At 39.9% G+C, this 22,702-nt stretch overlaps 1 pseudogene; it reads left to right on the top strand.

Moving 5' to 3' along the window:
• The first annotated feature begins 8,097 nt into the window (after positions 1–8,097).
• The window catches only part of LOC132224595 (presenilin-associated rhomboid-like protein, mitochondrial), a 30,265-nt pseudogene continuing 15,660 nt past the window's right edge, over positions 8,098–22,702 (top strand).

The following is a 22,702-nucleotide window of genomic DNA, read 5'->3' as shown; positions in this document are numbered from 1 at the left end:
TCATTAGTTTCCAGGATGTTTTTAATTTCTACTTTGATCTCACTGGTAACCCAATCATTATTTAGTAACATGCTATTCAGCTTCCAAGTGTTTGAGTTTTTTTGGATTGTTTTTAATGTAGTTTATTTCTAATATTATGCTCTTGTGATCTGAGAAGATGCTTGGTATGATTTCAATCTTCTTGTATTTGGGGAGACTTTGCTTGTGACACAATATGTGGTCTATTTTTGAAGATGTCCAATGTGCACTCGAGAAGAACGTATATTCTGTGGCTTTAGGGTGAAATGTTCTGAAGATGTCAATTAAGTACATCTGATCTAGTGAGTCATTTAGGATTGCTGTTTCTTTGCTGATTGTTTTTCTAGAATAATTATCCAGTGATGTCAGTGGTGTGTTTAAGTCCCTTACTATGATTGTGTTGTTGTTGATCTCTCCCTTGTTATTTTCCAAGAGGTTTTTTTATGTATTTGGATGCTCCTACATTGGGTGCATATATGTTTATCAGGGTTATATCCTCTTGTTGTATTGATCCCTTTAATATTATGAAGTGGCCTTCCTTATCTCTTGTTATGGCCTTCACTTTAAGGTCTATTTTGTCCGATATAAGTATTGCTACCCCAGCTTTTTTTTCATTTCCATTTGCCTGAAAGATATTTTTCCATCCCTTCACTTTCAGTCTGTGTGAGTCCCTTTTTCTGAGATGGGTCTCTTGTAGACAGCATATATATCGGTCATGTCTTTTTATCTATTCAGCTACTCAATGTCTTTTGATTGGAGCATTTAGTCCATTTACATTTAAAGTTATTATTGAAAGGTACGTGCTTGGATTCATTCCTATTTTCGTGCCTGTGTTCTCTTTTACCTTTATATTTCTTCTTTTTACAGCATTCCTTTTAGCATTTCTTGCAGTGCTGGCTTGGTAGTGATAAACTCCCTTAGCCTTTGTTTGCTGCAAAGCTCCTGATTTCCCCTTCAATTTTGATTGATAGTCTTTCTGGATATAGTATTCTTGGATTCAGTCCTTTGCTTTGCAACAGTTTGTATACCTCCTTCCATTCCCTTCTAGCTTGATGTGTTTCTGTTGAGAAATCATTTGATAATCTGATGGGGGATCCTTTGTAGGTAACTCTCTGTTTCTCTCTTGCAGCCTTTAAGATTCTCTCTTTGTCTTGTACATTTGCCATCGTTATTATGACGTGTCTTGGTGTGGGTCTTTTGGAGTTCATCTTGCTTGGGACTCTCTGTACTTGTGTAACTTTTTTCTTCCCCATACCTGGGAAGTTTTCTGTCATTATTTCTTCAAATAGATTTTCTAATTCTTGCTGCTCTTGTCCTTCTTGCAGCCCTATTATGTGTATGTTACTTCGTTTCATGTTGTCCCGAAGCTCCCTTAGGCTCTCCTCCTGCTTTTTAATTTTTTTCTCCAGTTTCTGTTCAGATTGAGCTTGTTTCTCTGCCTTATCTTCTAACTCACTAATTCGGTCCCCTGCTTCGTCTAGTCTGCTGTTGAAACTTTCCATGGTGTTTTTGATTTTAGCTATATCACTTTTCATTTCTTCCTGATTTTTGCATAGGTTGTTGATTTTCTCATCCATCTGGCGAATTAATTGTACAACCATTATTCTGAATTCTTTTTCTGTCATGTTGCATGCTTCAACTTCATTAATTTCCATTCTTGGCGACTCCTCATTGTCTTTCCTCTGGATGTTGTGTTGTCTCTTCATTCTGATTATCTCCCGATGGTTCAAACGTCAAGTTGCGTGGGCCTGGGTCTTGTGCAGTGGGAGCCTCACACCACCCTAGTGTCACTGAAGAGCTCTGACACTAAGATGTGTTGTTGTTGTGGGTTAGTGGGAACCAGGCTCGCTCAGATTCAGTGTTGCCAGCGCTCAATGTGGCCTTGTGCACGCCCTTAGAATCAGGGACCCTGCCTGCACCCTGCTGAAACAGAGATCCCCCTGGAGCCTGTTGAAAATCAGTGCCCCCTAGCTTGCGCCAGGATTCAGAGTTCCCCAAGAATCCAGTATCAGAGTCTCTGTTGCTTCGCTAGAGCTTGCATTGAGAATCAGGGTCCCTGTGTGCCCTTTCACCAAGAATTGGAGTCACTGGCTCTTAGTATGAATGCACAGGAGTCAGGGATGTCAGGCGCAGGTGATAAGAAACACAGTCAAGTCACTGGTGCTTGGTGCTGCCTCCTTCCCAGAGAATCGGGTTTTCTGGGCCCCGCACTATGTGGGACAAATTCCCGGTGCTCTCGCGTTTGCTCCAGCCCAGGACTCCTGAAACGGGCACTAAGCTGGACCAGTTCCAAGGTGCTCGAGCACTTCCAGGCTAAAGTTCCTGTGGCAGCACTGAGGCCTGGGCAAGGGGTGGGTCTATCAGTTACTATGGCGTTGCCCATGTGCCTGCAGGGAGGGGGATGGGCTCTGTTACTTACAGATCTGCTGTGGGGATTTCTGAACTTTTGGTGTCCGCAGATCTGTAGCTGTGGTCACAGGTCTCTGTCCCCAGTGGCTGCAGGGTCCTGGTATGCATCTGAGATCAGACTGGGTGCTGCTGAGGCCAGGATCCTAGTATCAAGCAGCTCTGTTTCCCAAGATGGCATGGTCCCTGTGCCCATGCTGGCCACCCAGGAGTGTCCGCACAGGGAGCGTGGGGCTCCGCTGCCTAAGACTGCCTGGTTTAGCAGCCCCTTAGAATTCCTTCAGAATCTAACTGTCCCTAGCTCATACACACACACACCACACACATCCACACACTCCTCTATCACTTCCTTACACTCTCACATTTTCTCCCTCCCTACCTTCCTGCCGGTCACCATTCTCGAATCCAACCTTTGACATTTTAAGACATTTCTAGATATTCCATTGCAGTACTTGATACAGAAATTATGAATATGATTATCTAAACACTAAATTTAAGAGAATTTGAAAAGTCCAACTGTTTCAAAATATTTACCTATTCCTAATACCCCCACCCCCTTCAAGAAATGCTTGTAGTAGATAGCTGAAGGCCATTTTGCTTTGCTTATGTTTTCAATTTATGTATAAATATCATTAGGCAAGTTCTCAACTATTGACCATCATCATCTAAAACCCTAGCAAGTTTTTTTCCCACTTTGATGACTAGATGTGATCAGGGCACAAGAGAAAAAGAACATGGCCACTTGATGAGGTGGTATATATCTAACATGGGGAATAGTACCATTCATATATCATAGAAACTAAATACTTAGGGCTTATTTTCTTGGCTAAAAAATGATTGCAGTTTTTTGTCAGAAAGTCCAGTAGTATCCTTTAGTTTCCTACAGTCTCATAAAAGTATGCATGATTATTTACTCATAAGAAATTAAACTTAATTTGAACATGTTATATTTTTACTTATAAAAATAACACAGATTTATAGAAGACAACTTGTTAAATACAATACTGCTATGGTCTGAATGTTTACATGTTGAAATCCTAATGCCAAAATGATGGTGTTTATAGCTGGGACTTTTGGCAAGAGATTAGGTCATGAAGGTGGAGCCCTCATAAATGAGATAAATGTTCCTACAAAAGAAGCTTAGCCTGGCCAACATGGCTCAGTGGTTGAGCATCGACCTATGAACCAGAAGTTCATGGTTCCATTCTCAGTTGGGGCACATGCCCGGGTTGTGGTCTCAGTCCCCAGTGTGGGGCAGGCAGGAGGCATCCGATCAATGATTCCCTTTCATCATTGATGTTTCTATCTCTCTCTCCCTCTCCCTTCCTCTCTGAAATCAATAAAAATATATTTAAAAATAAATAAATAGATAAATAAATAAATAAATAAATAAAACCTACCTAAGTGAACTCCTTTGACTCTTCCACCATGTTCAGACATAAAGAAAGAGGGCTTTCACCTGACCATACAGATTTTGTATTTTCAGCCTTCAGGATTGTAAGCTGTAAATTTCTTCTGTTTTTAAGTCTGTGGTATTTGTTTTATCACAACCCAAAGAGAATAAAACAAATATGCAGGAGTTTTTTTCTTTATTCCCTTTTATATTTAACATATATCTATTTATATTTTCCATTCAGGAAATTGGAAGGGCTCCTCATATACTCAAGTCTTTTGTTCATATTGGTATTATGATCCTCAAGAATGTTTTATTAATTTATTCACAAAGTACCTACCGATTTATGGTTAATTTTATTATAATATTTTCAGATTTGTATTATGAAATTTCAGTGGTATTTTACAAACTATAATTTCAAAATGTTCTGTATTTTATGTGGAATTTTATTGTGTTTGTATATTTATGTGTAATTCTCTTTCAAATTAAACTCATACTTCAAATAGATTGTGTTATCTCTCATATTATGAAGATAAAATTATGTAGGCTTTTTATTTGATTTTGTCCATTTGGTTGAGTGTTATTTTGAGGTTTCTGCTACAGGTGTGAAGGATACTTTACATTATGTGGAGCATGGATAGCTCTGTGACTCAGCTTTAATCATGCAGATGAGGACAACACCCTAGTAGGAGGGACAACAAAATGAAAGGAATCAGGGTCTCTGAATTAACACAGAACAGAGTGCAACACCATTATGAACATCACTCTTTCAATCTTTACCATAAGATTGAACAAAGCATCTTTAAGCTATTATATTTGGGCACCACTTTATTATAGCTCTAGAACTGTAATTCTAATGCACCACTTGATTTTCCCCTCTGTAATATATTATATTCTATGCCTACTTATGTTTATAAATATTAATGTGGATTAGCAACAAATAATCTGATTCCAGCAGTAATGCTAATTCATTGTCTGAGTAATTATTTTTGAATCTACATCAGTAATATGAATTTTATTTTAAAATTTTACTTAGTTTTACATGTTTAAATAGCATTCTTAAAATAAAAATGACACTCTTATCTATAATATACTGTTTTCATCCCTGATATTGGATGCTTTTCTTTCCTCTCTTTATAAAATTAACTAGAATCCTGGTGCATGAAATTCGTGCACAGTGGAATCGGGCCTAAGTGGGCAGTCGGACATCCCTCTCACAATCCAGGACAGCTGGCTCCCAACCGCTCACCTGCTTGCCTGCCTGATTGCTCTTATAACCGCTTCTGCCTGCCAGCCTGATCACCCCCTAACCACTCCCCTGCCAGCCTGATGGATACCTAACTGGTCCTCTGCTGGTCCTATTGCTCCTAACTGTCCTCCCCTGCAGGCCTGGTTGCCCCCAACTCAGTGGTTCTCAACCTTCTGGCCCTTTAAATACAGTTCCTCATGTTGTGACCCAACCATAAAATTATTTTCGTTGCTACTTCATAACTGTAATGTTGTTACTGTTATGAATCATAATGTAAATATCTGATATGCAGGATAGTCTTGGGTGGCCCCTGTGAAAGTGTTGTTTGACCCCCAAAGGGGTCATGTCCCACAGATTGAGAACCACTGCCCCAACTGTTCTCCCCTGCTGGTCCAGTAACCCCTAACTGCCCTCCCTTGCAAGTCTGGTAGCCCTAAATTCCCTCCCCTACTGGCCTGCTCACCCTCAACTGCCCTCCCCTGCAGGCCTGGTTGCCCCCAAGAGCCCTCCTGTACAGGTCTGGTCGCCCCCAACTTCCCTCCCCTACAAGCCTGGTTGCCCCTAACTTCCCTCCTTTACAGGCCTGCCCCCCCCTCAAAAAAAACTGCCCTCCCCTGCAGGCCTTGTCCCTTCCAACTGCCCTCCCCTGAAGGCCTGTTCCCCCACAACTGCCCTCCCCTGCAGGCCTGATCACCCACAACTGCCCTCCCCTGCAGGCCTGATCTCCCACAACTGCCCTCCCCTGCTGGCCTGATCACCCACAGCTGCCCTCCCCTGCTGGCCTGGTCACCCCTAACTGCCCTCCCCTGCAGGCCTGGTCCCTCCCAATGTGCCCTCCCCTGCTGGCTATCTTGTGTACACATGGGGACGGCCATCTTTGACAACAAGGGGCCAGCCATCTTGTGTGTTGGAGTGATGGTCAATTTGCATATCACCTCTTTATTATATAGGACTAGATATTTGGTTGTGTTCTTAATTTTTCTCAATGAAATATTTTTAGTTACTTATAATCTATACCTGTGCTTATACCATCTATTTCCTCATTTATCTAGTTATATTTATTAATTATTGCCCTCATTACCTTTACCTATATTATACTGTCTATAATCTAAGTTCCTGATTTAATATTTTGTTTTTTTCTTTAATAAATAATACTGACATTATTTAAAACTGTGAATTTGACCTTGGGAATAATTTTTATTTTGTCTTATATATTTTGATATTATGATTATTAACATATTATTAATAATATATATTATCATTATTATTGATAATGATTATCATGATTATTATCTTGTAAATACTAGTAATACTTTTAAACCATGAGTGATTTTAGCGATCTTTTTTGAAGTTTTTGAATAATATTATGTTTTGTTACTAATTTTGAAATCCACCACATCATTGTTATAAATTATACTTCATATGAATCCTATATTATTGTACTATTTTACACTTTTTGTGCCTAATAAAATATAAATATTATTAAATAGTCTAAGTATATGAATTTACATAGAATTTATAATTTCTAGGTAAATCGTTATATTTTAAACTATAATAAATATTTTCCCAAGTTTCTCTCTGATATTTTATTTTTATTACATTTCCATATTGAAAAACTTAATAATCTAAAAAATTATTTTTGTGTATAACTAAACATTCATATTTTTATCCAGGTCATATTCATGTGTGCCATAATTATTTTTGAAATAAAGGAACCTTCATCCACTAAATTCAAATATTAACATTTTCATATGCTAATAATTACATATATTTTGATTTATACATGAGCTTTCTAAAGATCCATGTGTTTTTATTTATCTAATTACAGAAAAGTAGAAAATATACAATCAGTGATGGTATATTTTACTGATCAAGTTCAACACTTTATAAAACCAATGTACACCATTCATTCCTATGTGTTAATGTATATGTGCATGTGCATTTTATGTGCACGTATGTAGATATTTGTTCCATTATTTAATATTTCACATGCTCAAATTATATAGGTGAACTCCTTTTACCTCTCAGAGAATCCTCAAAACACAGTTATGCAGTCATCTTGTCACTTAATGGAATTAGAACTTGAGGCATTGCAAAGTGTCGATGTACAATGGAAGAATGTTTAAAGTTGGTGGAAGAAATAACAAGCTTTCTAAACTGTAAAATTCTACAAGGGATGGTAAAAGTGTTGTTGAAGCATTTTTTGAATATAGACTCTTGTTTATGAAGTCCTTTGTATGTAGTGTGCATGACACAATTTAGAACTTGATTATGTTTTACCCATGCTAGTGTATTTTTTATGAATTCTCCAGATGTTTTATTTTATGGAATATTGCCTATACTGGTATGTTTCTTTCAGCCACCATCACTATTAAAACCATCTGGAATTTAAGCTTGGCATGTTGAAACTTTTTCTATAAAATTAACTAAATATGAACTTAATTAATGTTAAATAATATCTATTTCAAATGTAGATTCATCACCTGAATGTGAACATTAAAATTACGGTCTCAGAATGACCTTTACCTCATCTGTTTTTAATGGATTCTTTTGGAGTTTATGTTACATAAGTACAATTGTTGATATTACATATAATCTTTCAACAAAAGCCTACATAAATTTTTTATCTTTATGCTTGAACCCTAGGATGTCATAGATATAATTTGATATCCATGATTGCATAAAAATACAAAGGGACGAACTATACGCTACTTTCTTTTACCCAAGATTACTACCATTTTCCCAAATCTGTGATAGTTGTAAATTATTCCCTCTGGGTTTTTTTAGACTTTCTTCTTCTCTGGAGGAGTCATTTTTGGTATTTGCTGAGATATTTTGTTTTCCTCAAACAGTTTCCTGGCCATCACTGTCTTGACTCTTTGCCAGTAACAATCTCTGACTAATTTGTCAAGTTCTTAATAAAAGTAGGCTGAAATACAGTTATATTTATGATATATACTAGGGGCTTGGTGTACAGATTTGTACACCAGTGGGGTACCTCAGCCTGGCCTGCAGGAGATTGGCCGAAACCATGAAGCAGCAGGTGGCCAGGGAGGAGTCCGTGCCCAGGCCAGGTGCCGGGCTGCTTCCGCTCATCCTGGCCCCACTGCACCTGTCTCCAGCACCACTTGGTAGGCTCACAGCTGCTCTGCTGCAGTGTCCATGCGTCCATCCTAGGACAATACCCGTGCACCCATGACCAAGAAGTGGCCGTGGGCTCATGCCCAGTTAGTCCCAATGCCAGTGCCAGTTCTAGTCCCAGTCCAGATGGAGGAAGGGCACACAGGGGGATTGTCTGCAGGATAGGCTCGCACCACTGCCACCACTAGAGCTGTGTTCACCAGCCATGGAATTTGGAGCCTGTTGGTCAGCTGAGCCATGCTCCCACTGTGGGAGCACAGTGACCACCAGGGGACAGCTCCTGTGTTGAGTGTCTTCCCCCTGGTTGTCAGTGTGCATCATAGCTACCAGTTGACCAGTCGAGCGATCAAGCAGTAGAACAGTCGCTTAGGGTTTAATATATATACTAGAGACCTAATGCACAAAATTTGTGTATGGGGGGGCATCCCTCAGCCAGGCCCGCACCCTCTCTAATCTGGGACCCCTCAGGGGATGTCTGACTGCTGGTTTGGCCTGATCCCTTCCAGTCTGATCACCCCCAACTGCCCTCCCCTGCCAGCTTGATGGCCCCCAAATGCGCTCCCCTGCTGGCCTGGTTGCCCCCAACTGCCCTCCCCTGATGGCCTGGTTGCCCCCAGCTGCCCTCTCCTGCCAGCCTAATTGCCCACTACTGCCCTCTCCTGCTGGCCATCTCGTGGCGGCCATTTGTGGTGGCTATCTTGTGGCAGCCATCTCATGACAACGTTGTGCAAGGGCATAGTGCAAGGGCATCACACAAGGGTGCCTCATGAGGGCATGATGCCATCTAGGCTTTTATTATATAGGACTAGAGGCCCAGTGCATGAAATTCATGCATGGGGGCGTCCCTCAGCCCGACCTGCATCCTCTCCAATCCAGGACCCCTCGGGGGATGCCTGACTTCCACTGGCTTCAAACTGCTAGTCTGCCAGTCCATCTGATCGCCCGTAACCCCTCTGCCTGCCTGATAGTACCTAACCAACACTGCCTACCTGCCTGCCTGATTCCCCTAACTGCTCCTCTACTGGCCTTATTGCCCCTAACTGCTCCCCTGCTGGCCTGATTGCCCATAACTGCCTCTGCCTCACTCTGCACCTGGGACCCAGGATTCCCTCCCTCTGGCCAGCCACAGGCACCCAGGACCCGGGCTGGCCACAGCCACAGGGGACCATGGGTGGGCGGCTTTGCCCGGGCCACACCTGCTGGTGCTGGTGCCTGGGACCATGGAGCAGGCAACTTGTTCCTCTCCCAGGCTGCAGGTGCAGACACAACCACTGGTGCCCAGGACTGCGAGAACTGTAGGGTGTGCAGATTGTCCCTCTCCCGGGTTGCAGGTGCAAGTGCAGCCACTGGTGCCTGGGACCGTGGGGTGTTTGGCTTGTCCCTTTTCTGGGACACAGCCTGGCTGGTCCCCATTCCTTTCTCCCCAGTGTTAAATGTCTGAGCTGTTACAGCATGATGGTGTGAGGGTGTGATGACTATTTGCATATTAGCTTTTTATTATATAGGATAGAGTACTTATCATCTACATATAATACATGATTTTTGATGTCAGTCAGCAAATAGCTGTTTGATTGCTTTATAAATATGACTTCTCAGTTATATCCTAATAACAATATCTACCCTCTGTTCCTGGTAAGTTCAGTACAGCTCTGACTTAAAGCTTCTTCTTAAAAAAAATGTATAATTTAGAAATATGCTGAACTGTTTGTGCATATAGAGCACACATCATATCACATATTACATATTTCTTTTTTTTAATATATTTTATTGATTTTTTACAGAGAGGAAGGGAGAGGGATAGAGAGTTAGAAACATCGATGAGAGAGAAACATCGATCAGCTGCCTTCTGCACACCCCCCACAGGGGATGAGCCCGCAACCAAGGTACATGCCCTTGACCGGAATCAAACCTGGGACCCTTGAGTCCGCAGGCCGATGCTCTATCCACTGAGCCAAACCAGTTAAGGCCATCTTTCTAAAACAGTAAATTTTATAGTATTATTAGATAGATTTTCTAATTTCCTACTTGTACTGTAAATTTAAGAACTAAAACTTTAAATTATTTTAATAAAATTCAGTTATTATAAATTGATGAAAGTGTTTCTTTTAAAAGACTTAAGATGATCAGGACAATTGGTAAAAAAAAATCCTATATAATAAAAGACAAATATGCAAATCTACCAAACCAAACGGTGGAATGATCTGTCACTATGAGGCACACTGACCACCAGGGGCCGTACACTCAATGCAGGAGCTGCCCCCTGGTGGTGAGTGCGCTCCCACAGGGGTAGCACTGCTTAGCCACAAGCCAGGCTGATGTCTGGTGAGTGCAGCAGTGGTAGCTCTAAGGATGTCCGACTGATGGCTTAGGCCCACATCTCTGGGCCTAAGCTGTCTGTCAGACATCCCCTAAGGGCTCCCAGACTGCTAAAGGGTGCAGACCGGGCTGAGGGGACCCCCCCCACCTCTGAGTGCATGAATGTCGTGCACCCGGACTCTAGTATGGGAATAAGAGCTATATTATTATTATTATTACTATTATTAATAACCTATATTACATCATTTATTTTATTCTTTCACATACAGTTTTAGAGATTTTATTAATATAAAAGAATATAAGGGCAGAAAATTATAATATCGATTAGTTCTCTGTCACTTAGTGATTTTAGAAATTATTTGATATTTAATTAACCAGTTGGGTACTTTAGGACTTATTAAAATGGCATTGCTCTGAACTTGACAGCATATGTTCTCTATTAAGATAATCAGTTTATAATGACAAACATGTATATTTGCAGAATATTGTATATAGAGAGCAATGTACTCAAGAAATGTATTTACTCATAGTAGGTGGGTAAGCTCTTATTACAAAGTATTTGCCAAGTACATTGCTTAGTTGCTTTTAGAACTTACCCAATAGAAAGTAAAGTCACTATATTTTATCTACATGTTATGCAAAATACATTTTTTAGGACATATGCATTTGAAAAAACCAGTTCATAAGTTGGAAACCTTATATTTTGACTTAGTTGTAAAGTAAATCCCTAAGCATTTGCATACTGTGAAGTAGGTTCTCACACAAGTGTTGGTACATTTGTTGAGTTGTGTGGAGTCCCAGAACATATTTATTGTGGGACTAAGTAAAATGTCAAAATGCCATGACAATGTACTAATGATAAATTTAGGAAACTATAATGAGATTTTTCTCAATTCATAACTACTACCCTTTCTTTAGATAGCGGACTTACACTCCAACACAATTAGCAATTTTGTGATTCAGAAAAAGAAAATCTCAGCTTGACGTGGAGTAAAAATGTTTTTGTAGGATACATTGCAATGAATTTGTCTAAAGTATTGAGACAGAGAGGAGATTAATATGTAATTAAAATTCAATATTGACACTGGTTTAACTTGTGTTTAACATATCTTTCACATAACCTCAAGTTAGGCATGCTCTCTCATGCTTTGCTGCAAAGGCTATTAAACAATCAAGCATAAAAGGAGTAACACTTTTATAAATCAGCTTGGAATTTAATATAGTAACATAAAAATAAAGCAGTAATAAAAACATGTTAAAGGACATGGGCTTTATCATACTGCATATTACTCTCATTTGAGTAGGGTATATGACCACTTAATATTTTATATTGCTATTTTTTGTCTTCTTTTACAAGGTGCGGGTTAATACAATTAAAATTGAGGGGGAAAAAAATAAACCTGTCTGGTTTGGGCAAAGTGGAGGTAACAACATAAATGTTTTAGTCTCCACAAAAAGCCTAACAATCAGTTGAGCAATTAGGATAACAAACAAAACCAAATTTTTCTAAAAAAAGAAAAGAATTTTACATATGATCTTTCACAATACTAGTAAAATACCAGGAATTCTGTATTATCAGTTCTAATAGATTAATGACAGACACAAATGGAAGAGATCAGATGAAGGAAATTCTGAAGATCTTAAGGAGCTTTACGTACATTTTTCACTATAAGTTCTCTGGAAAAACTATGAATATGGTGAAATAATCAGAAAGTGGACTGAGAACCAATGTTGCTTTTTAAATATACTTTTATTGATTCCAGAGAGGAAGGGGAGGAAGAGAGAGATAGAAACATCAATGATGAGAAGGAATCTTTGATTGGCTGCCTCCTGCACATTGGACCGAGCCCGCAACCCAGGAATGTGCCCTTGACTGGAATCAAAACTTGGACCCTTCAGTCCACAGGCCAATGCTCTATCCACTGAGCCAAACTGACTAGGGTGAGAACCAATGTTAAAACTGCCTTACAGGGGGAGAACCAAGATGGTGGCATAGGTAAACACCTGAGATTGCTGCCTCACACAACCACTTCAAAAATACAACTAAAAGACAGAACGGACATCACCCAGAACCACAGGAAGGCTGGCTGAGGGGAAGTTCTACAACTAGAAGGAAAGAGAACAGCATACCAGACTCAGAGGAGGCGCAGTGCGGAAGTCAAATACTAAGGTGCGAAGGTGTGCGAGGAGCAGGCTGGCTGCTGAGGGTGCGGTTGTCTGTTTCAATCAGGAGGGCGTCTCAGGCTCTGAGCTCCAGATCTGGGCGAGTCTCTAGGGACCCAAACTCAAACGGGAGAAGCAGGACTGTCTGGCATCGGTCTGAACTTGAGGGCAGCTTTCTCTCCGAGGATTGCAGCTGTTGTTGGGACCCTGAGAGGCAGAGCACGGGGGGATGGGACTGAGAGCAGCCATAACTGCTCGCTCCGCCCACCCTGTAGATCCCCTGGGAGCCACCCCCCCCCAAGCCCTGCACAGAGCCATTTGCCAGATAGCCTCAGGCAAAGGCTAGATTAGCATCTCCTGAGAGGACAGAAGTTCTCCCACTGCAGACACAGCTGATTCTCACAACCAGTTGGCCTGGAGATCAAATGCCCCCTAGTATTACCTACAACAATCAAGGCTTAACTACAACAAGACTGCGCACAAAGACCACTAGGGGGTGCACCAAGAAAGCATAAAAAATGCGGAGACAAAGAAACAGGACAGAAATGTCAGAATTGGAGGATATAGAGTTCAAAACCACACTTTTAAGGTCTTTCAATAATTTTCTAGAAACTGCCGATAAACTTAATGAGATCTACAAGAAATCTAATGAGACCTTCAATGTTGTGATAAAGAATCAATAGAAATTAAGCATACACTGACTGAAATAAAGAATATTATACAGACTCCCAACAGCAGAAGACCAAAGGAGCACAGGAATCAAGTTAAAGATTTGAAATGCAAAGAAGCAAAAAACACCCAACCGGAAAAGCAAAATGAAAAAAGAATCCGAAAATACGAACATAGTGTAAGGAGCCTGTGGGACAGCTTCAAGCATACCAACATCAGAATTACAGGGGTGCCAGAAGATGAGAGAGAGCAAGATATTGAAAACCTATTTGAAGAAATAATGACAGAAAACTTCCCCCACCTGGTGAAAGAAATAGACTTACAGGTCCAGGAAGCACAGAGAACCCCAAACAAAAGGAATCCAAAGAGGACCACACCAAGAAACATCATAATTAAAATGCCAAGAGCAAAAGACAAAGAGAGAATCTTAAAAGCAGCAAGAGAAAGAAACTCAGTTACCTACAAGGGAATACCCATATGACTGTCAGCTGATTTCTCAACAGAAACTTTGCATGCCAGAAGGGAGTGGCAAGAAATATTCAAAGTGATGAATAGCAAGAACCTACAACCAAGATTACTTTATCCAGCAAAGCTATCATTCAGAATTGAAGGTCAGATAAAGAGCTTCACAGATAAGAAAAAGCTAAAGGAGTTCATCACCACCAAACCAGTATTATATGAAATGCTGAAAGGTATCCTTTAAGAAGAGGAAGAAGAAGAAAAAGGTAAAGAGACAAATTATGAACAACAAATATGCATCTATCAACAAGTGAATCTAAGAATCAAGTGAATAAATAATCTGTTGAACAGAATGAACTGGTGATTATAATAGAATCAGGGACATAGAAAGGGAATGGACTGACTATTCTTGGGGGGGAATGGGGTGTGGGAGATGTGGGAAGAGACTGGACAAAAATCGTGCACCTATGGATGAGGACAGTGGGTGGGGAGTGAGGGCGGAGGGTGGGGTGGGAATTGGGAGGAGGGGAGTTATGGGAGGAAAAAAGAGGAACAAATGTAATAATCTGAACAATAAATATTTAATTTAAAAAAACTGCCTTACAGGTGCTAAAATATATAAATATATAAATATTTGACCATAATGTCACAAAAAAATAGGTAATTAAATGTATTTGAAGAAGTTTAAAATCCTTTCTTTTTTTGGAAATTGGTAAACACACTAATATGTCTTTTGGGCTTTAATAATTCAAGAATTACTGTAATTACTAAGGTGACCACTAAATAAATAGCAAATGACTAAATTATTAGAAGCTGATATAAATGAAAAGTAGAAAATAAAAACATTAAAAAGAAATGAAATAAAGAAGGAGAAAAAAGGAATATAATACATGTAGGACCAACAAAAATAAATAGTAAGATGGTAGATGTAAACCTAAATTTTAGCTAATTAAGATACATGAAAATAATCTAAAAACTCTAATTAAAGACAAAGAGCAGATCACCACATTAGGAAAAACATCAACTATAGTAATGTGCAGCCTAACAATGGGCATAACTTCTGAGAAATGCATCTGTAGGTGATTTTCTCGTTGTGAGAACATCAGAGTGCACTTACATAAACTTAGATGGCATAGCCTACTACACACCTAGGCTTTATGGTACAACATATTGCCTCTTCAGTACAAGCCTTATAACATAGTACTCTACAAAACAACATGAGTTTAAATAGCCCATAAAAGAAAATGATGCAATCACGAGATGGAGTAAGCATAAGATGTGAAAGGCTGCTGCTGCCATAACACAGAATATTATTTTACAACAAATGTATTTTTTATCAGTAGATAAGAGTACATTCTAAAATAATAATAAAATCATATTGAAACCATATCTACTGAGTAAATAAACTACATGCTTCCAAAATAAATAATATAAAACGAAATAATTAAAAATGTGTAGCATAAACTAGTTGCATAGTGATTTGTTATCATTATCAAGTATTATGTAGTGTACATAATTGTATGGGCTATGCTTTTTTATGAGTGACAGTGCAGTAGGTGTGTTTACATTAACATCACCACAAATACGGGAGCAATGTATTACTCTATGTCATTACCACAGCTACAATGTCACTAGGTGATCGTTTTTCAGCTCCATTATAATCTTATGAGATCACAGTAGCATTTATAGCCTTTTTTTTCTTACCAAAACACCATTATGAAGGAGATGGCTGCACATAAGAAACTCATCGTAAATATAAGGAAACAGGAATTTTGACAATAAAATAATGGAATATCATATATCCATGCAATAATTAATGAAAATAAATAGAGTATTGTTATAACTACAGTAAAAGTACACTTTAAATATATTTTATTGATTGTTTACAGAGATGAATGGAGAGAGATAGAGAGTTAGAAACATCGATGAGAGAGAAACATCGATCAGCTGCTTCCTGCACACCCCCCACTGGGGATGTGCCCGCAACCAAGGTACATACCCTTGACCGGAACTGAACCTGGGACCCTTCAGTCCACAGGCCGACGCTCCAGCCACTGAGCCAAACTGGTAAGGGCAGTAAAAGTACACTTTATATTAAGTAACATTACTAGAGAAAGAGGAAAGACAAAAAGAGGGTTCAGCCACAAGAAGCTATTTGTATACATCATGTAATATAGCTTTAAACTGTCTAAAATTGGATAAATGTACAATTACTCTGGGAGGTTTCATTCTATTTCTAACAATGTTATTAAACTATATTTTGCATATTGTAAAATTAATCAATTTAAAATATGCACTTAAATATTTTTAAAACTTTACTGAGTTATTAAACCATCATCATAAACCTGGTGTAGAATCTTTTCGTCCATCCAATGAAATTTTTCATACCCTTTTACAATTAATCCCTATTATATTTCCAAACACAGGCAACCTCTAATGTATTTTATGTTTCTGTAAATTTCTGAACATCCTATATAATAGAAGCCTAAATGCTAAGTGTCCGTTCATCCAGTTGGCCATTCAATCAATCAAAGCATAATATGCTAATGATATGCTAAGGCCACTCAACAGATTGCTATGATGTGCACTGACCACCAGGGGGCAGACACTCTGATTGGTAGGTTAGCTTGCTGCTTGGTTCCAGCTGGACAAGCCCTGGAGGCCTCTTATGGTCCTTCCCTGACTGACCAACCTCCCACATCCCTCCCCAGCGTGATCGTGCAAGAGTGGGGCCCCTCTACATGGCCTGTGCCCCCTCACAATCCAGGACCCCTTGGGGGATGTCGGAGAGCCAGTTTCATCCCAATCCCGCAGGCCAGGCTGAGGGACCCCAGTGGTGCATGAATTCGTGCACTGGGCCTCTAGTTTTATATACTAGTAAATGGAATCCTACAATATGTGGTCTCTTGAATCTAGCTTCTTTCACTTAGCATATCATTTTTGAAGTTCTTCCATGACAGCATGTGTAATTACTTTGTTCCTTTTTTATTGCTGAACAGTATTCAATTGTATGAACATACATTTGGCTATATACTCGATTAAAAGGCACTTAGGTTGTTTCTAGATTGGGAAAATAATGAATAATGCTGCTATAAAGATGCAAGTGCTAGTCTCTGTGTAGAAATATTTCTCTTGAGTGAGGTCTAGGAAAAGAATTAAGCAGTATGGGCATTGTAGTTTAAATGTTTAAGAACCTCAAAGTATTTTTCAAAGTGGCTGTATCACATACAATCTCAATATATGAGTTTTCTCTTTCTCTATATCCTTGCCAACATGTATTATTGTTTGCAGTACTTATTATAGCCATTTTAATGAATGTAAAATGGCATCTCATTTTAATTGTAATTTTCATTTTTCTCGTGAGAAATGATACTGACAAATTTTAAAATGTTAATTGTCCACTTTTACATCTGCCTTAGTGAAGTGTCTGCTAAAATCTCTTGCCCATTTTTTTTATTAGGTTTGCTTGCTCAATGAATTATTTTGGAAACTTTTGTCAAAAATCAACTGGCTAATGCCTGGCCAGTGTGGCTCAGTGGTTGAGCATCAACCTAAAAACCAAGAGGTCACAGTTTTTCAATTACTGGTCAGGGCACAAGCCCGGGTTGCAAGCTTGATCCCCAGTATGGAGTGTTCAGGAGGCAGCCGATCAATGATTCTCTCTTATCATTGATGTTTATACCTCTCTCTCCCTCTCCTTTTCTCTCTGAAGTAAATTAAACTAGTTTTTTTTAAAAGAAACTGGCTGAAAGTTATACAACTGTTTGTATTTTTAACAGGGTAATGGGGGAGAACCAAGATGGCGGCATAGGTTAACGCCGGAGTTTGCTGCTTTGAACAACTACTTCAAAAGTGAAACCAAAAAACGGAAGGGACATCACCCAGAACCACAGGAACGCTGGCTGAGTGGAAGTCCTACAACCAGGAGGAAAGAGAAATGCACACGGACACTCAGAGGAGGCGCGGTGCTGAGGTCAAGTTCTGAGGTGCGGAGTGCGCGGAGCGGGCTGGCGGCGGAGGGCACGGTTGGCGTTTTCAATCAGGAGGGAGTCGCAGACTCTGAGCTCCAGATCCGGGTGAGTCTTTAGGGACCCAGACTCAAACGGGAGAAGCGGGACTGTCTGGCTTCGGTCAGAGGAGTGCAGCTTTCTCTCCGAGCATTGCAGCGGGTGCTGGGACTCAGAGAGGCAGAGCCCCAGGGGACAGGACTGAGAGCCGCCATAACTGCTCTCTCCGGCCCACCCTGTTGATCCTGTGCGACCCGCCCTGCCCAAGCCCTGCACAGAGGCATTTGCCGGATAGCCTCAGGCAAAGGCTAGATTAGCACCTCCCTAGAGGACAGAAGTTCTCTCACTGCTGACACAGCTGATTCTCATAGCCACTTGGCCTGGAGGTCAAACCCTCCCTGGAATTAGCTACAACAATCAAGATTTAACTATAAGACTGTGAACAAAGACCACTAGGGGGTGCACCAAGGAAGCATAACAAAATGCGGAGGCAAAGAAACAGGACAAAATTGTCAATGGAAGATATAGAGTTCAGAACCACACTTTTAAGGTCTCTCAAGAACTGTTTAGAAGCTGCCGATAAACTTAATGAGATCTACACGAAAACTAATAAGACCCTCGATCTTATATTGGGGAACCAACTAGAAATTAAGCATACACGGACTGAAATAACGAATATTATACAGACACCCGACAGCAGACCAGAGGAGCGCAAGAATCAAGTCAATGATTTGAAATGCGAGGAAGCAAAAAACATCCAACCGGAAAAGCAAAATGAAAAAAGAATCCAAAAATGTGAGGATAGTGTAAGGAGCCTCTGGGACAGCTTCAAGCGTACCAACATCAGAATTATAGGGGTGCCAGAAGATGAGAGAGAGCAAGATATTGAAAACCTATTTGAAGAAATAATGACAGAAAACTTCCCCCACCTGGTGAAAGAAATGGACTTACAGGTCCAAGAAGCGCAGAGAACCCCAAACAAAAGGAATCCAAAAAGGACCACACCAAGACACATCATAATTAAAATGCCAAGAGCAAAAGATAAAGAGAGAATCTTAAAAACAGCAAGAGAAAGAAAGTCAGTTACCTACAAGGGAATACCCATACGACTGTCAGCTGTTTTCTCAACAGAAACTTTGCAGGCCAGAAGGGAGTGGCAAGAAATATTCAAAGTGATGAATAGCAAGAACCTACAACCAAGATTACTTTATCCAGCAAAGCTATCATTCAGAATTGAAGGTCAGATAAAGAGCTTCACAGATAAGGAAAAGCTAAAGGAGTTCATCACCACCAAACCAGGATTATATGAAATGCTGAAAGGTACCCTTTAAGAAGAGGAAGAGGAAGAAAAAGGTAAAGATACAAATTATGAACAACAAATATGCATCTATCAACAAGTGAATCTAAGAATCAAGTGAATAAATAATCTGATGAACAGAATGAACTGTTGATTATAATAGAATCAGGGACATAGAAAGGGAATGGACTGACTATTCTTGGGGGGGAAAGGGGTGTGGGAGATGTGGGAAGAGACTGGACCAAAATCGTGCACCTATGGATGAGGACAGTGGGTCGGGGTGAGGGCGGAGGGTGGGGCGGGAACTGGGAGGAGGGGAGTTATGGGGGGGAAAAAAAGAGGAACAAATGTAATAATCTGAACAATAAAGATTTAATTAAAAAAAAAACAAAAAAAAAACAGGGTAATGGAGTAAGAAATTTGCTAAAGCTATCATTCCAGACCCAAGCGACTAATAGGAGGTTAGATGATTTACACAAACTGAAACACAATTCTACAGTCTTGCTTTATTTTTGCTCTCATATTTTCCCCTGAAAATAATATTTTGTTTGGATAGCGTGCCAGACTGACAGTTTGAGACACTGAAGACATATTATATTGGAGAAAGTCAATCAAAATCTCCAATAAAGTAAACTCTGGAATTAGATTCATCTTACATAGACAGTGAAAAGTTATTCTCATTTCAAAAACAAATTTCCATTTAATCTATCTTTATGCTAGTACCACAGTAACATGACTGTGGTAGCTTTGTAGTAAGTTCTAAAATTAAAAAAGGAGGAAACCAAGATGGTGGCATAGGTAAACACCGGATATTGCTGCCTCACACAACCACTGCAAAAATACAACTAAAAGACTGAATGGACATCATCCAGAACCACAGGAAGGCTGGCTGAGTGGAAATTCTACAACTAGAAGGAAAGAGAAAAGCATACTGAGACCCAGAGGAGGTGCGGTGTGGAAGTAAAATACAGAAGTACAGAGGCGCAAGTGGAGAGGGCTGGCGGCTGAGGACACGGTTGTCTTTTTCAATCGGGAGTGCATCTTAATCTCTGAACTCCAGTTTCAGGAGAGTCTCAGGGGACCCAGACTCATACGGGAGAAACTGGACTGCCTGGCATCAGTTGGAACTCGAGGGCAGTTTTCACTCGGGGGTGCTTGCAGGGATTACCGGGACACTGAGAAGCAGGGCCTCTGAGTGCAGGACTGAGAGCAGCCATAACTGCTCTCACTCTGTTGATCCCCTGGGACCCCGACCCCCCCGCCCAAGCCTTGCATGGAGGCTTTTGCATATGAAAGGCCTGGCCCTTTACAATCTGATAATTACCTAACAAACTGCAGCTCGCCCAAGGCTCCAGAGCAACTTGCATTGCGTCACAGCTGGCTCTTGCTGGATAGCCTCAGGAAGAGGCTAGATTAGCACCTCCTTAGAGATCCAGGAGCCAGTGTGCTAAGTGGTCAGAGAGGGACCATCCAGATTACAGCTCCTCGCATCCATAAAGGACACACTCAGAGGGCAGACTCAGTGAGCACCAAAGCCCCAGTGAAGCAAATCTTGCTCCTGAGGGATGTCTCCAGCACAGAAGTTCTCCCACTGCAGACACAGCTGATTCTCATAGCCAATTGGCCTGGAAGTCAATCCATCCCAGTGTTACCTACAACAATCAAGGCTTAACTACAACAAGACTATGCACAAAGACCACAAGAGGGTGCACCAAGAGTGTCCACCTCAGGTAATTGGGGAGGCTGAGCCACTGGGCCCTATAGGACACCTAGCACAGAAAGCCACTCTATTGACACAGCAAAGCATAAAAAAATGCGGAGACAAAGAAACAGGACACAAATGACAGAAATGGAGGAAAACGAACTACTGGATATAGAGTTCAAAATCACACTTTTAAGGTTTTTCAAGAATTTTCTAGAAACTTCCGATAAACTTAATGAGATCTACAAGAAATCTAGTGAGACCTTCGAGGTTGTGATAAAGGACCAACTAGAAATTAAGCATACACTGACTGAAATAAAGAATATTATACAGACTCCCAACAGCAGAACTAGAGGATCGCAAGAATCAAGTCAAAGATTTGAAATACGAAGAAGCAAAAAACACCCAACCGGAAAAGCAAAATGAAAAAAAGAATCCGAAAAGACAAAGATAGTGTAAGGAGCCTCTGGGACAGCTTCAAGCGTACCAACATCAGAATTATAGGGGTGCCAGAAGAAGAGAGAGAGCAAGATATTGAAAACCTATTTGAAGAAATAATGACAGAAAACTTCCCCTACCTGGTGAAAGAAATAGACTTACAAGTCCAGGAAGCGCAGAGAACCCCAAACAAAAGGAATCCAAAGAGGACCACACCAAGAAACATCATAATTAAAATGCCAAGAGCAAAAGACAAAGAGAGAATCTTAAAAGCAGCAAGAGAAAGAAACTCAGTTACCTACAAGGGAATACCCATACGACTGTCAGCTGATTTCTCAACAGAAACTTTGCATGCCAGAAGGGAGTGGCAAGAAATATTCAAAGTGATGAATAGCAAGAACCTACAACCAAGATTACTTTATCCAGCAAAGCTATCATTCAGAATTGAAGGTCAGATAAAGAGCTTCACAGATAAGAAAAAGCTAAAGGAGTTCATCACCACTAAACCAGTATTATATGAAATGCTGAAAGGTATCCTTTAAGAAGAGGAAGAAGAAGAAAAAGGTAAAGATACAAATTATGAACAATAAATACACATCTATCAACAAGCGAATCTAAAAATCAAGTGAATAAATAATCTGATGAACAGAATAAACTGGTAATTATAATAGAATCAGGTGCATAGAAAGAGAGTGGACTGACTGTTCTTGGGGCGTAAAGGGATGTGGGGGATGCAGAAAAAGACTGAACAAAAATCGTGCACCTATGGATGAGGACAGTGGCGGGGGGTGAGGGCGGAGGGTGGGGTGGGAACTGCGTGGAGGGGAGCTATGGGGGGAAAAAGAGGAACAACTGTAATAATCTGAACAATAAAGATTTAATTTAAAAAATAAATTAATTAAATTAAATTAAAAATGTTTGAATCTCCCCAAATTGGTTTTGTATTCTCAAGATTTTTGTTGCGCTTCTGGACACATTGTATTTCCATATAAATTTTAGTATTATAATGTCAATTTCAAAAAAATAGATGGGATTTTGATAGGGATTGTGTTGATTTTTTAGTTCTATTTGGGAACTATTGTCACCTTAATAATATTATGTCTTCCAATTCATAAAGATCTTTCCATTTATTTAGGTTTACTTCAATTAAATTTAACAATATGCTGTACTTTTTAATGTACAAGTCTTGCAGTTGTTTTGTTACATGTATTTCTGAGTATTTTTATTCTGTTGTAAAGGAATTGTTTTCTTAATTACAATTTGGAATTGTTCATTACTAGTGTATTAAAGTACAATTGAGTTTTCTATGTCAATCTTTCATCCTGCAACTTTGTTGTATGTAATTATTAATTTTAGTCTTTTCTTAAAAATGTGATTCCTTAGAATTTCTATAAACAAGATGAACTCATCTTCAAATATAGTTTTATTTCTTTGCTTTCATTCT

This window comes from Myotis daubentonii, chromosome X, assembly GCF_963259705.1.
Source record: "Myotis daubentonii chromosome X, mMyoDau2.1, whole genome shotgun sequence".
Classification (NCBI taxonomy): Eukaryota; Metazoa; Chordata; class Mammalia; order Chiroptera; family Vespertilionidae; genus Myotis; species Myotis daubentonii.
The sequence above is the reverse complement of the archived record's forward strand: the minus strand, read 5'-3'. Positions and strand labels throughout refer to the sequence as shown.